Source organism: Lissotriton vulgaris, chromosome 3_2 (genome assembly GCF_964263255.1).
Source record: "Lissotriton vulgaris chromosome 3_2, aLisVul1.2, whole genome shotgun sequence".
Lineage (NCBI taxonomy): Eukaryota > Metazoa > Chordata > Amphibia > Caudata > Salamandridae > Lissotriton > Lissotriton vulgaris.
Window position 1 is genome coordinate 167,438,106 of NC_141690.1, and position 14,068 is coordinate 167,452,173.

Here is a 14,068-nt window from a genome sequence, read left to right on the forward strand (position 1 = left end):
GAAGTCCAATATAGCCAAAACACAATTTCTGTCAGAAATCCATCACAGGACACAACCCGATAAGTGGCAACCACAGATGTGGTTCATGGCACCCATGTGAAGGAGCAATTGTTCCCAACCAAATCACATTTGGAGAAAGAAGCATTACCTTGAGTAATAGGATGAACTGTAGATCATCCAATGTTGTATACCTTATTTTGTGTTCATGTGGACAAGGATATACATGACAGACAATCAGTGAATTCAGAGTGAGGTGCAGTGAGCACAAATCTGCTATTCACAATTAACAAGAGTTCAGCACCCTTGGTCCAGTACTGGAAGCAATTTGGTTATACAGAAAAAGAGCTAACATGGACTATCATTGAGAAAATATGATCTATCAAAGGTAAGGATGGCAATGAACAGCGCAAATAAAGAGAAGTATATTAGATATTTATGCTGGGTACGCTTGGGAGGGGTTTGAACTAGCTGATTCCATGGGAAAATGCCACCTACTAACTCCCTTTGTGATCCTGTTTTAGGTACCTCATGTCTGCTATAGGTAACTGTTGATTGCCTAGGCCTTCTACTCTTTCTTGTATTGTCTTACCCAGCTGTTAGGCAGTGTTTTCTTGTCGGTTATGTACCTCTTATTTTTACAACCTCTGTGCCCGAGTCCTCCTGATATTGTGGACCTTTTTGATTCCAAATGCTGTGTTTTTTGATGCATCCACAGGATTCCATCTTCAAATATTTCTAGTGTAAGGCTGTTAAATAGGCTATGGACATATGGCTGATTTACATACCCATTGGATTCTGTTTTCTAAGCATTTAGTATACTCTCCATCATTATGCTATCGGCTTAACAAGCTATGAGATCTCTTTAATATTCTGAGGTACTTTTGTAGTGTTGGGCTGAAAAATAGATTATGAGCATAGGGTTGCTGTATGTACCCATAGGATGCTGTATCCTCAGCATTCGGTTAATTTTCCATTATTATTCACTCAGTTCAGCAAGACATGGGATCCCTTCTAGATTCAAATAAGCTTTTGCCCTACTCCTATTTTGGATTTTACTATATATTTTTTGACTCACAGGTTAGTATGGAATTTATCTCTCATCTTTTCTCTTCTTACTTTATTTATTTCATTTTAAAGCACTTTTATTGCCTAAACCTCTGAACCCCATATGTGCTCGATCCTTTTCCAGACCAACAAAAAGAAAGTGCTTGCTACCATGCCATTCAACTGTCATTCATGTCATGTAATTGACTTCTCAGAAAGTACATTAGGTTTTTTAAAAGAACTCTCACTTACCAACCTAGTTTGTGGTATACTTCATCATCTGGTCCCCTCCTAAGATGCCAAGTGCATCTTAGATGTGCTGTGACGCCTCATTACAGCAGACCTTGTTTTTTTCTTTTGCGTTGTACCGAATGTGTGACTAAAATTGAAAACTACCTCCAGGATATCCACACTTAGGGAAGAGTTTAAAAATTAATTCTTGGAGTAGGTTAAAAAATGGTTGTGGATGTGCAGTGAAAAATTTATGGTTTCCCACATCCTGGTGTTTGGTCAACATGTTTAAGCCAATGGAGCACGCTGGTTGAGTAACAGTGGCTTTCTTCAGGACCAAGGTGCAGGGGCAAAAAGCCTTATATCGTGAACGCACACTCACTAAGTTATGCATGTATGGGGTGGTTTATTCGTGGCTAGTCCAACCTCTTGTAGTCTCTGAAAGGATCAAATACAGTGAGATAGACATTATGCATAAAAACATGGTAGATTAAAAGCTTTGATGAAGATAATGCAGAGCTAGCGCAGTGGGCATGTGTGATGCAACATGCTCCACATGCAACTGGGTAAACCTCCAATTTTTTTCGCACATGTGTTGTGTTCAAGATGCATGCAGTTATGTAAACATTTATAGATCTGTGTGTGAAAATCACCACTCATGCCAATTTGGTGTATATAGACCTTTATCATTTTAAAGGGCTATTTCAGTTCAAAGTGCTCTTTCTCTTCATGTGCCACATACAACTGGTTGCGACAGCGAGCACCTCCCCGCACTTTGTGCCCATTTCATTTGATCGCAATCATAACCAGTAGCGTAGTCAAACTGAAAACCAGTGTTGCATAGATCTTCAAGGCGTATGTAGCCGAGGGGGGTGTGGTCTCTCTCCCTGTGTTATCGCTTAACATATGTATTAAGGTTTTTTTTTTTTAAAGGACGTATGCAGCACAACCGTCACTATGCTGCATGCCATCATCCATAAGTGGAAAAAGAACCAAAAACCAGGCGAAAGCTTCTCCCGTATAGTATCTACTCATTTTGCTACTAAATAGGACAACATAGATCCTGGTGGAGGTGTGCCTACAACCACACTCTGTAGAGTGAACAAACTAGAGTACCATCAGCACGATTCCTTCATTGTTATTTAACACAAAATTGCTCAGGTCTTGTTGATGCTCCCAAAAGGGGAGTGACCTTCAGCTGAGACCTCTTACCCTCACTGATTTACTTCATCAAGGTCATCCTCCTGCCTTCGTAGCTACTGCTGTCCTGCTCCATTTCCGGATATTGGTGCTTGCGCATGAACGAGCATAGACTGATGTCATGCCATCCAGGAGGCTTCTTGCATCGGACAATCCTGTCTTGCTCACACGTGATAACCCCCAACTAACAAATTAACAGTATATCGTTCATTAATTCTATCAAAGGGTAATGTCTAAAGCACAGTGTATGTGTGTGAAGGATAATTTTATTGAGCTGTTCGGTATTGCAGTCACGTATTTCTGTCACATGGGTTCAACCAATCACTCATCGGTTTTGGTAAATGGAGGGGCCCATTATAATGAATATCACTTACAGACAAGGGCGTTTTTATGTGCTGCACCAGGGAAGAAAACCATCCAATACTATAATATTGCTTCTACATGCTGGGGAACTCTTCACATATATAAGATGTCTTGCTGTATTCATTCTTTTCAGAGACTACAAGAAGTTAGGTAAAAATCGTAAGTTACGAATAAACAACCCCATACACACGTGCCTTAGTTAGTGTGCGTTCATGATATAGGTCCTTTTGGCCCTAACACCTTTGTCCTGAAAAAGCCACTGTGACTCAAGTAGAAAGCATCATTGACTGAAACACATCGACCAAACACCAAGATGTGAGCGACCACTAATTTCTCACTGCACATCCTTTTATGGGCTTGTGGTAATTTCCTTCATTTTGTAAAACCTGAGATGTGTACATCGTTTTTAATATTGTGTACATTTAATATGAAGTGTTACAGGTTTTTATGTGTTTTTATGTCTGTTCAAAAAGCAGCCAAATAAAGCTTTTATGACATGACACTGCACATCCACCATCGTTTTTAACACTAACCCAGTAATCCATTACTAAATGTCCTTGCCGTTTAGTGGGACATGTCTTTAAAACCCAGTTTCCAGACGGCCCTTGTTCCAATGTTTTGTAGTCGACGTTTAGACTCTGTACATACATGCAGTATAACTGAGCCCTTTAGTCTTTCCTTTACCCATTTCTAGGACATATATTAAATGTTGCTTCCCTTAGTTCTTTCACATAATAAGATGGGGACAGATTACCTTATGACTAGACAGGCGCAGAACCTTTGGCCACCACTAGGGTTTTTCATTGTGTCATTGCAGTGGACATTTGTATTTATTTATTTATTTCTTTGATTATAGTACCATTTAGAGAACAGCGTTGGACCGTTGTGGAGTATTCTCTTGAAGGATTCCTCTCACCTCTGAAGGGATTCCATCCTCGTTCCCCTTTGTTTGTGCATCTTTTATAGTAGAGAGTGTTTGGGTGGCACTCTTGTTATCATAGGTATGTATTGGTAACATTGTAATTGTTAAAGCATTTAGCTATGCATTATGTATCTACTGCTAATTTTGCTCTTCGTCTATTCTAGCGTTTTTTCTGGATACAGGGGGCCTAGCATTCCACCTGTTTCTCCTTGTTCTCCTGGTTTGGACTTTATCTCTAGTTCAACCCTGGGTTCTATTGGTAAATATAGTAGGCTGATCTTAGCGTGGGTTGCAGATTTGACGCATACCTATCGGTTATAGTATTACTCTGTTGTCACTTTGCAAAAAAATTAGCTGCATACACATTTTTTTTAACATGGCATGTACTAAACAGCTTCTTCTCAAAGCTACATAATCTTGAGGTGGTTGGTAACTATGGCACATACATATGCCTACAACACAGATACGTTGGGTGCACATTTTTTCCTTGATTTGGTTTTGTTCTCTCTTTCTTAACCTTTGGTCTGAGTTCACCAGTCCTGTTGAGTATGGGTTTGTTGTATTTTGAACCTTATACATCGTTTCCCATTCTGATCATTGGCCTCCTGGTGTTTTCCCCCCCACACCACCAGTTTTTGTTCATTCTTTCCGGCCCTGAAGAAGGAAGGCCACATTTTGAGTTTTGCACTGAAAAGCGCATCAGCACCATTTGAATGTGAATCTGAGGACCTCAATATCATTTAAATAATATAAAGAAATTTAAAATAAGACTCCCAGTGTGATAGAGTATTACCTGGTTATTTATGGAAAATTTGTGTTATTTGAAAACATTATTGAATATTTTAACTGTATATATGAAACAATAGTGTACATATATATATGCACAATAATTGGCAGGGTATTTTTGAGTTTTAATACTGGGTATAACATTCAATTCCCAAAAATGTTTTATGTACATTTATTTTTGGTCTTGGTTCTCTACTTCTGATGTTTTAAATTGCATAGACTGTTTGGTGTATTTCAGTTACGAATGAGGTATGATTGTGATATGAATGCAGTTGTGTGTAGATTTTAATATGTTTGGGTGTAGTTAGAATTGCCTGGAAAGAATTATTTTACTTTACATATTGTTGACCTTTATTAATGGTCTGCCTAAAGCATATGTTCTAAAATTATGTATATATGAAGTATTTCACTAAAATATACTAAAAGGATTAACATAAAAAGAGACATATTATGGAATAAATGTTTTTCAAATAAACTTACTTAGTTGCATGGGTTTATGATTTTGGTGGCTTTAATACATGAAGTATGAATTTATGTGAGGTATGCCAATGTCAAAGACTAACTGGGGTGGCATGGTGATCAAAAGAATGATGGATTTAACCCAGATCTCTTGACTGGGGGTGAATGTTTTGATTTGTCCTGCATTCCATCCATCAATTGTGTGTATTTTAATGTAAAAGAATTGAGCAGGCAGGTTGTTTGTTGTCCTTAGTCCATTTCCCATGCTTCTGCTGCTCTGTATTCAAGTATTCAGGGAACCTCTTATGTTTTCTTGACTGTTAGGACCTACTAGGATACTTTATTAAGTGAAGATTGATCAAGGTTCTGGTTTTGAATGGGGCATAGTAAATGGCATTGGAGGAGTGGAAGCTTAACGATCAGTGCAGTTGGAATTTTTTATTTAATCCAATTAGGTAAGTTCAGTTATTTTCATTGTGATTGCAAGAAAGTGGATAGTTAAAAGTCCACTACAAATAATAATGTCAGATCCAGTAGAGGTTTCAGTAAATTTAAACCTGAGCTTAACCCCTTATACTTATGTCATGAAGGAGTCAGGCTTTACTTAAGACAGTATGTAAACTGTACGGTGTACAAAACATTGAAAACACAACACAAAATAAAATCTTGGTCTAACTGATCATAATAGAAAATATCTTAAGTGATAAAATTACACCAGAATGACAAAAATGTAATAATGGGAACCAGACCTATGATTTTTTTTACAGTTTTAGATGAGAGTGCCAGCAAAGCACAAATCACTAACTGCAGACAACTGGTTGCGCTAGACCAGGGCATGGGTAAAGTTTACGGATAACAGCGCTGGAGAGTAGATTGGATAACTTGGTCGGATCTGCCCTGGTCGAAAAGTTACCTTCAAACTTTGGAAATGTTCAAAAATGCAGAGTACTCAGCGGAGCAAGGCTGCAGTCAGGATCCAAAGATGGGTTCATCATCAACAGGTCAAAAAGAACAAGGTCTCTGTGAAGCCCACGAAAGCGGGAAAAGTGCAGAGGGGGAAAAGTCAAGAGTTTGTGACCAGAGAGTCATCAACATCAATCGAATGCTGCTCGGCATGAGGCCCAGTAAAGATTTCTACCTTTGGGCTTAGACTCTTTACTGGAAGTTGGATTTCCTCAGCAGGGCAAAACTGCAGGCTGTAGCTGAAGAGGGTTTGATGTCATCAGATGCTTGTTTGCATTGGGCCTGGTGAATCGGATTTACAGCCACAGAGAAGGCTGCTATGTGAACTTCAACAAAGTCAGGTCCACGAGCAATGCACCCTCAGTGGGTCTGCTGGCAAGGTAGTCCCAGGAGAAGCACACTTGTAAAGCAGGTCAGTGTTCCAGGACCTCGGGAATAGTACTGGGGGATTCACTGCACAAGAAGCCACCATTAATGTTCAGGAGAGGTCCAATGGAAACAGGCCAGTTGCACTCTTTCACGAAAGTGGACCACTTGCAAGGTTTTTGCTCCTGTATCTTAAAAGATGATCAGCAGCTGACCCTTGGAGTCAATTCCTTAGTCCTGGGTACATGTGGAAGCATGTCTAGTCCTTCGGGTTCTCCTCACAGGTCTCACCAGCAGGTGCACAGGCTCAGTAGTGATCAGAAGAGGGTGTCTAAGGGTGCCACATTTGTGCCTGGAACTAGCCTATGGGTAGGGGTGACTCCTAGCCCCTCCCTAAACGATGTACCCACTTTTTCAGGGGCTTCTGTGTGCCCTACTGCAAACAATTTCATAGTGCTCATATCTACCTAAATCCAACATGGCAGAACCTTTCTTTCCTGTGCCCACCCTAGATTTGGTGTCAAGGAAGTTGTGCAACCCTACCTCTATGGTCACTCAAAACCAGTTCTCGGGACAGTTCCTCTATCACTGTGCCTGAAGCCTGACTGCCTATAGGCAGAAAGGAACAGGGCAGGCGCAGGTGTTAGCTATGTCTGCCTGTAGCAGGGTATGCCTCTTTGAAGTTGATTAGGTTTGTGGGCACTGCCCAGATGGTCATTCTGTCAGAAGAGCAGAAACCTCCCCACACCCAAGGTCTTTGTTTCAGCTCTTTGAGCCCCTCATCAAAGAGCTATTCAGCTCCTGGGTGAAAAATGGCTTTTAGAGAATTCAGGCTAGCAAAAAGCAACATTTTAAAAGTTTCATCACGAAGAATGACAGGCAACCAGCAAAAAAAAGGTTTTTGTTATTATTATTTGGGCTTGCCCAACAGGAATTTAAAACAAAAAATCCTTTCACCCGCGATGTTTCATGGCATGCTTCATCATAGGTGATTTTTCACACCAAGGTATGTGAATACAACCATGATGGACTTGATCATTACTGGCAGTTCTTAAAGAAATGATTGTTGGATAATCGCAGGGATCCAATATCATATTAAAAATATCTTGAGATATAGCCTGGAATTTTCCTTTAATAGTGGCTATCCCAGGTATGATTAAAATCTGAAATATTTGAGCAGAGGATGAAATTTAATGTTTCCTCCACCTATGTTATTGTACCAAAATGTTTCAGCCATTAAAAAAGCCCATTCGGGTCTCCGGCCTTCATCAGGGATATTCTTATCCCTACATAGCTCCACATTCATGCCGTGCATATATAATGATGCCTAGTGCTTTCACCTTTCAGAGCCTCACCTGTGAGAGAAGAACCATACACTAATGGTTGTTGGAATTACTCCAGTCAGGTGAGGGAGGCACACCCCAGAAGTCACACATCCATCAAGGGGATGTGCCTGCATGCACACCTACATAGCTTGCTGTCTGCCAGTCGCGGTACCTTTTGTAAAATATTTAGTACACATCCAACATGACCAATTAATTGGATATGTAATAAATATTTAAAAAATTCAGTCCAAGAATGGATTTGTTAGCTAGTTCCTACTGGGAGATAAAATGTTTTAGTTTTATTATTAACTCCCAATTCTTTCCGATGGAATGATTAACTCTGCTACAGTGAATATAGCTTTAAGGGCCTTGTCACTGTAAGGACACTTTACAATAAATGTTTGCATACTTTTAAATATTATGCACCCTGTCTTATTGGGTGTTAAGGCCTACTTAGGGAAGACTGATGAATATATAAAAGGGAGGTTTGAGGCTTGGCAGAAAGGGGTTATTTTGACAAGTCACAATTGCAGTTTTAAAACTGCACAGTCAGTTGTAGGCCTGTAGGTATGTTTTGCACTGCCACTCTAGAGCTGGCACAATGGGTGGGGAATTCCACGAGCGAAATTTAACTTACAGGCCCTGGTGACACTTTGTACCATATACTAGGGACTTATAGGTAAGTTAGATGTGCTGATTAGGAGTATTTCAATTTGCTGGAGTGGTCTGAAACACGCAGTAGGTCCTGGTTAACAGGGTCCCATTACAACGAATTACAAAAGCAGCAGCATTAGTCCAAAGAGATGGGGGTAGTCATGAAAAAACAGGCACTTTCCTACAGTGATATAATGAAATGTTTCTGGAACATTGGAATCTCGACTACCAGTACACTTGAGCAATGGAAGCTCAACTTGTCCGGTTTCTCTTCCTTATGTTGAAGAAACTCCTCAGAATCCAGGTGCAGCAATAAAGGGTCCACCTCCTAACATCTCCAACTCTGGATATGAACACAGAGCATTAGGGCGATCAGGCGAGGGAAAGGATAGGGAAGTGACAGCGGGGAAAAGAACCTGTAACAACAAAGGACAAGAGCATAAAAGAACAAGCAGCAATGCAACTACTTTCATATATTCTCGCTAGTTTCTCTTTATACCTTGTTTATGTGCAGTTGTTCAATAATCCCTTGGCAACTGATAATGTCCCATAGATCCGGAATTATATCTATAACACAAAGTAGACATAAATGAAGGTACTCTGGTTATCACCACTCTTATAAGAAGACAATTCTTCAAATCACTTCACATACATACCAGGATTTGTAATTTCTGCACATGGAATGGAGAATGAACGTAAGTGAGCTATACCGGATAGTATAGTAATCCACAAGCATGCATGAACCATGTACAATGTCCTGGATAAAGTCTCCAGAAAGAATTCAAGCCCACAGTACTACACAAGGTTATGAGTAAAATGAAACGCCAGGAAAAACAATCCAGACAGGGTAATGCGTGGTAGCTAACCACCGCATTCCGCTCTGGTAGTAAAACAATTGTCCTCCGCTGAATGAAATGAAAGAAACAAGAGAAAAACACAACCTCGAGAACGGTAATGTGTGGTTGGCTTCACCATTGCATTCCGCTCGGGTTTGCTGATCCCAGGTTCAAAGATTATTACAAACAAGTCACTCCTGTGACTGGTGAGACGGTAAAGCGTGGTTAGTTTCACCACAGCATTCCGCTCAGTAACCTTAGCCAAATTGTTCCAGTTCTTCCGAGCTCCAAAGTATACATTCCTCGAAGGGCTTGCTCACAGGAACTCCTCACCGCAACAAACCACAAGTACTCACTGTGTCTGATTGCCTGCTACGGCCTGAGGTTTTACGAGCAGCTTCCTCCGCCCGACAACCTCCAACAGAACAGTGTTCTGTGTTCCAACAGTCAGTGCGCCAGCTCCCAGAAGCTACTTGCCGTCATGCCTCTTGGGTCCAAACCAGGGAATACGGAACTCTCTCTCCGCCGAGAGAGGGACAGGAAACAGAATTATGCACACTGGCCGGTGTGCGTCCCGCATGGATATAGCCCCTCCTTCCGCTAAGCACCATGGGATATGTAGTCTCAGAACATGATGAGGTAGGTGCAGTATAGGATCAGTTCCTGACACAATTACCAACCACTTGAATATATTACTGGGTACAAGTAGTACTAGGATTCCTGTTTATGAGTTGGGAAGTACTGATAAGCAATCAATTTTTAAAAAACATTTTTTTTTTATAATGGAGCAAGACCCCCAGTGCATGCTGCTCCTCCGGTCAGGGACAAAATCCGACTGCAGCGCCGTCATGTGAAGGCTGTGATGTAAAGAAAACACAGCCCAGTGCACCGGAACCCCTCAGCTACATTCGGTGAAGATAAAAACTGCAGGTTATATCGCTGCCGCCTAGAAAACTGTAGGTGAAAAAGACGCACGAGGCAATGGCCTGAGCTTCGCAAGATAGCGGCGCCCTATGTGTACTTCAACCGGAGACGATAATGTGCATCGTGCTGTGCCCAGAGCAATAATTGGATGTAAGTGGGCTGCTAATTGCGGGCGAGGCACCGGAGCTTGGACACACTGTTTGTGGGGCAGCGCCACGCTTTGTGCGTCCTCCGACATGCGATGAGCACCTGGAGACAATAATTGTGCGCTGCGGAGCCGCAAAATCGCGGGCCTGTACAGGGGAGCCGGTTCCCGTGGGCTACACCGATGAAACCTGAGATGATACGGCCGTTCTGGCAGCAAGGTGGGGCGGTGTGTCTGACAAGAGCCTGGGATCGCGTTTCACTTCACCACGCATCCTTTAAAAAGAATCATGACGATGTGGAGATTTGCGTGCTGAGTGCGCGAAGCATGGCAGTAATAAAAGCACTGTTGAAACTGCCCCAGGAGCGCCACTACTGTTACAGGAGTCTTTATTGAAGCCAGCTGGAACAAATACACATGCATGTATGAGACATTGACTGACGGTTGTGAGAGATAGGACTGCCTGTTACCTCGGGGACTGGCAGTTAGGGGACATGCTAGTGTCAACACTCTGAAGTCTCGGTTGCTGTGGTGTTCAGACACCTTGGTGAAACTGGTGGGCCCTCTACTTCGCAATCCTGTCAGACTGGTATTGTGGGGGGAAAAACACCATAGTGAGGATCCGGTGCGCTTTGGGACATTAATGTGTGACGCTGACGCTTTTTCCATTTCACTGATGCCTGTGCTTGATTGTTGGAACACATCTGCTGCAGTAGCCCTACCTGTCATTACGGAAGATCCTCCCACATGGTAATAGCATGTTCCCTGCTCACGGCCTGATGCTGTCCCAGTGCTATAACCAACCATAGTGATCTGCCTTGGATTTGGACGGTACAGGGTGGCGGCACGCTACTTTGCAGTGAGTGAGCCACCAGAAGGTGTACTATGTTGGAGTGCAGATACACTGTATCCGGTGGAATATCGTGCGGACTAAGCGCGATTCGGAGCTCTCCGGCCGAGACAAGATGGTGGCGCGGACCGGCGTATACTTTGTAGCGGAGCTGGGAGAAACAAAAAAAAGCCACAGCACTGCACACAGCTGGTGTCGCATCCAAAAACTGCGGAGACTGTAACCACACTGCCTAACAGATAAGTGACCATGCAATGTGCATGACGATGAACTGCGGTACACATCCCTGTCTGTCTATCGGGAGCATGGCAGGCGCACAGAACGGAGGCTCCGTAAAGATACCACCTTAATATTGCACTTTGTTTTACTTCCCTGGGACAATAATTGGACATTGACCAGACCTTGAACCTATCCCCTAATCTGCTTACATATCAGGACTTGAACCTGCAGAACTTACTCCCGACAGTGGAGACCAAGCGATTTGACTGATGCCAGGTCGAGCTACCAGATAGCTAAAAGAGGAGATTGGTTAAGGACTTCCCCCTCTGCCGTCACCTACCCAGCCAGACCTTGGGCAGATTTTCCCCTTGTCTCCACGTACTATCTTCCTCCTACCCCTTTACCCTATCCCCTCACCCTTCCTCGCTCCATCCACCCTGTCCCCTATGTTCTTTAAATGCTTTTCTTGATCCTTATCCAACTTTTAACTGATGTAAATTGCAACATTATTGTTCCTCATGTAAAGCGCTCTGATTCCTTCGGGTCTAGCCAACGCTATACAAAACTCATTAATTAAATATGCTCCCATTTAGTACTTTTTCTCTCTTTGTCTACTTCCCTAGCTCCTATCCCCTCTCCCCTGAATCTCTCCCCTTGCCTGCTACTCTGCCTAGCCCCTTGTCCTTTGTGCCCTTTGACTAAGCACTCCTTCTCCCCTTGTTGGGGAAAGATCCAATATTTATACTCTGGAGTCTCAGCGAACCCGCTGAGAGAGTCCACTGCGCCAAGGGAGCCACTCACACTTGAGGTATGGTATGGCACCCCTTGGCAAAGCACTCCCTCTCCCCTTTTTGGGGAAGGATCCAGTATGTAGGCCTTGGAGTCTCAGAGACCCCTCTGAGAGAGTCCACTGCGTAAAGGGTGCCTCTCGCAACAGAGATAGGGAAGTGATACCACTTCCCCTGGGATCACAGCTTACTGGACTTTGGACGTTACTTTGACTCGTCTACCGGTTTGTGTCCCCGTCACCCTTCCCCTCCTCTCCCCATGCTGTGTCTCTCACCCTCCCCTCCTCTTTCCCGCCTTCATTATCTGTATACTTCCCATACTCCAACCCCCCTCCCCTGAATCTCTCACCTTACCTGCTTTTCCCCTTACGTATTTGTGCTAATTGTTTATCTCGACCTTACAAGTAACTTTGTTGCCATGCTCTAAGAACTGTGTAACCTTTGTAACGATGTAACCTCTAACCATGATCTGATGCTCATGTAAAGCGCTCTGATACCTCCAGGTCTAGCCAGCGCTATATAAAACCTTAAAAATAAATAAATAAAAGCTTGAATACCAGAAACCATGTAACCTTATAGGTCCTGGTTTGATTGTTTTTAATTGAAATAGTTGTTGACTTTGTTTTGAGTGGCTGGAGAACAGTTGTTAGGGACTGTTGTTTTGATACAAGTGTGTATTAAACAGACAGCACAGTAGAAAGTCTTTTACTTCATACCTAAGCATGCTAACAGACACCAACAAAGTAGGTCTACAGGGTAAAGCCAGAAGGGGTAATAGAGCAAATAGGAAAAGTGCATGCTGTTTTGTAACTGACAAGTAGAGGAAATGCATCACACTGCTGTGAAAAGAATTTGTAATTAGTTTAAAATGACGAGGGTGATGCAGGAGGGGGGCAAAGGTACTAGTGGTAGTAGTAACAAAGGGGAGGTGTTCGGACTCAAAGCTCTACCATTACCTAAAAGGGTCAACCATTAAGATGCTGCAGTAAGATAGCCTTAACTTCTATGCCTTTACCCTGGTTCCTGGGCTCAATGCCCTTGTAGACGAGACTTACTGGGTAGACAATGATGCTCAGTTGACCCCCAATGTCATGTCCAGTACCTGTAACTTGGCGGTCAGATTGAATGTCTGAGGGAGAAGAGGTAAACACCTATAAATAAAAAACTTTCTGTGAAAACAAGAAACACAATTAATGCACAATTCATCTACAATAGGCACATGCCTATGACAGCCAAAAGAAACTCCTATACAATCACACTATTTTTCAATATAAGGAGGCTATCACTGCCGCAGAAAAAAAGTTCTTTACCACAAAAATCAAGGAGGCCGGAAACTCCACAAAGGAACTATTTAAATCAGTTAATATGCTGATAAAACCACAGCAAGAATGTATTTTCAAGCCTTCTGCAATAGACTAGCCAAACACTTTCAACAGAAGGTGCAAGGAATCTGTAATGATTTTTCTAAAACTACAACATCCCAAGCTAGGAATCTAATGACGGTGGCCTCTCCCTGTATACTGACTCGCTTTCAGTCCCCAACAAACAAAGCAACCCATAAACTTCTACTTTCTATAAAATCTGGGGCACCTACAGACCCCTGCCCACCTTCTATAATGCATCAGGCGGCCCACACAGTCTGTGAAAGCCTCACCCCTGTCTTGAATCAAATTATAACATCTGGCTGCTATCCAACTATTTGGAAGACAGCATCCATCACTCCCCTTCTAAAAACACCCAGCCTAGACCCTACTGACCCTCACAACTACCGACCCATCGCTGGTCTGCCAATGGTGGCCAACGTTCTTGAAAAGTACCTAAACATGGCTCTGACTAAACATCTTGACGATAATAGACTACTGGATGTCTCCCAGCATGCTTTTCGTTCACATCACTCCACCAAATCCGCCTTAATCCTTGCCACAGAAAAGATCCGCAGGGTGGTGGATGAGGGAGGGAGAGCGATCCTCGTGCTCCTCGATCTCTCAGCCGC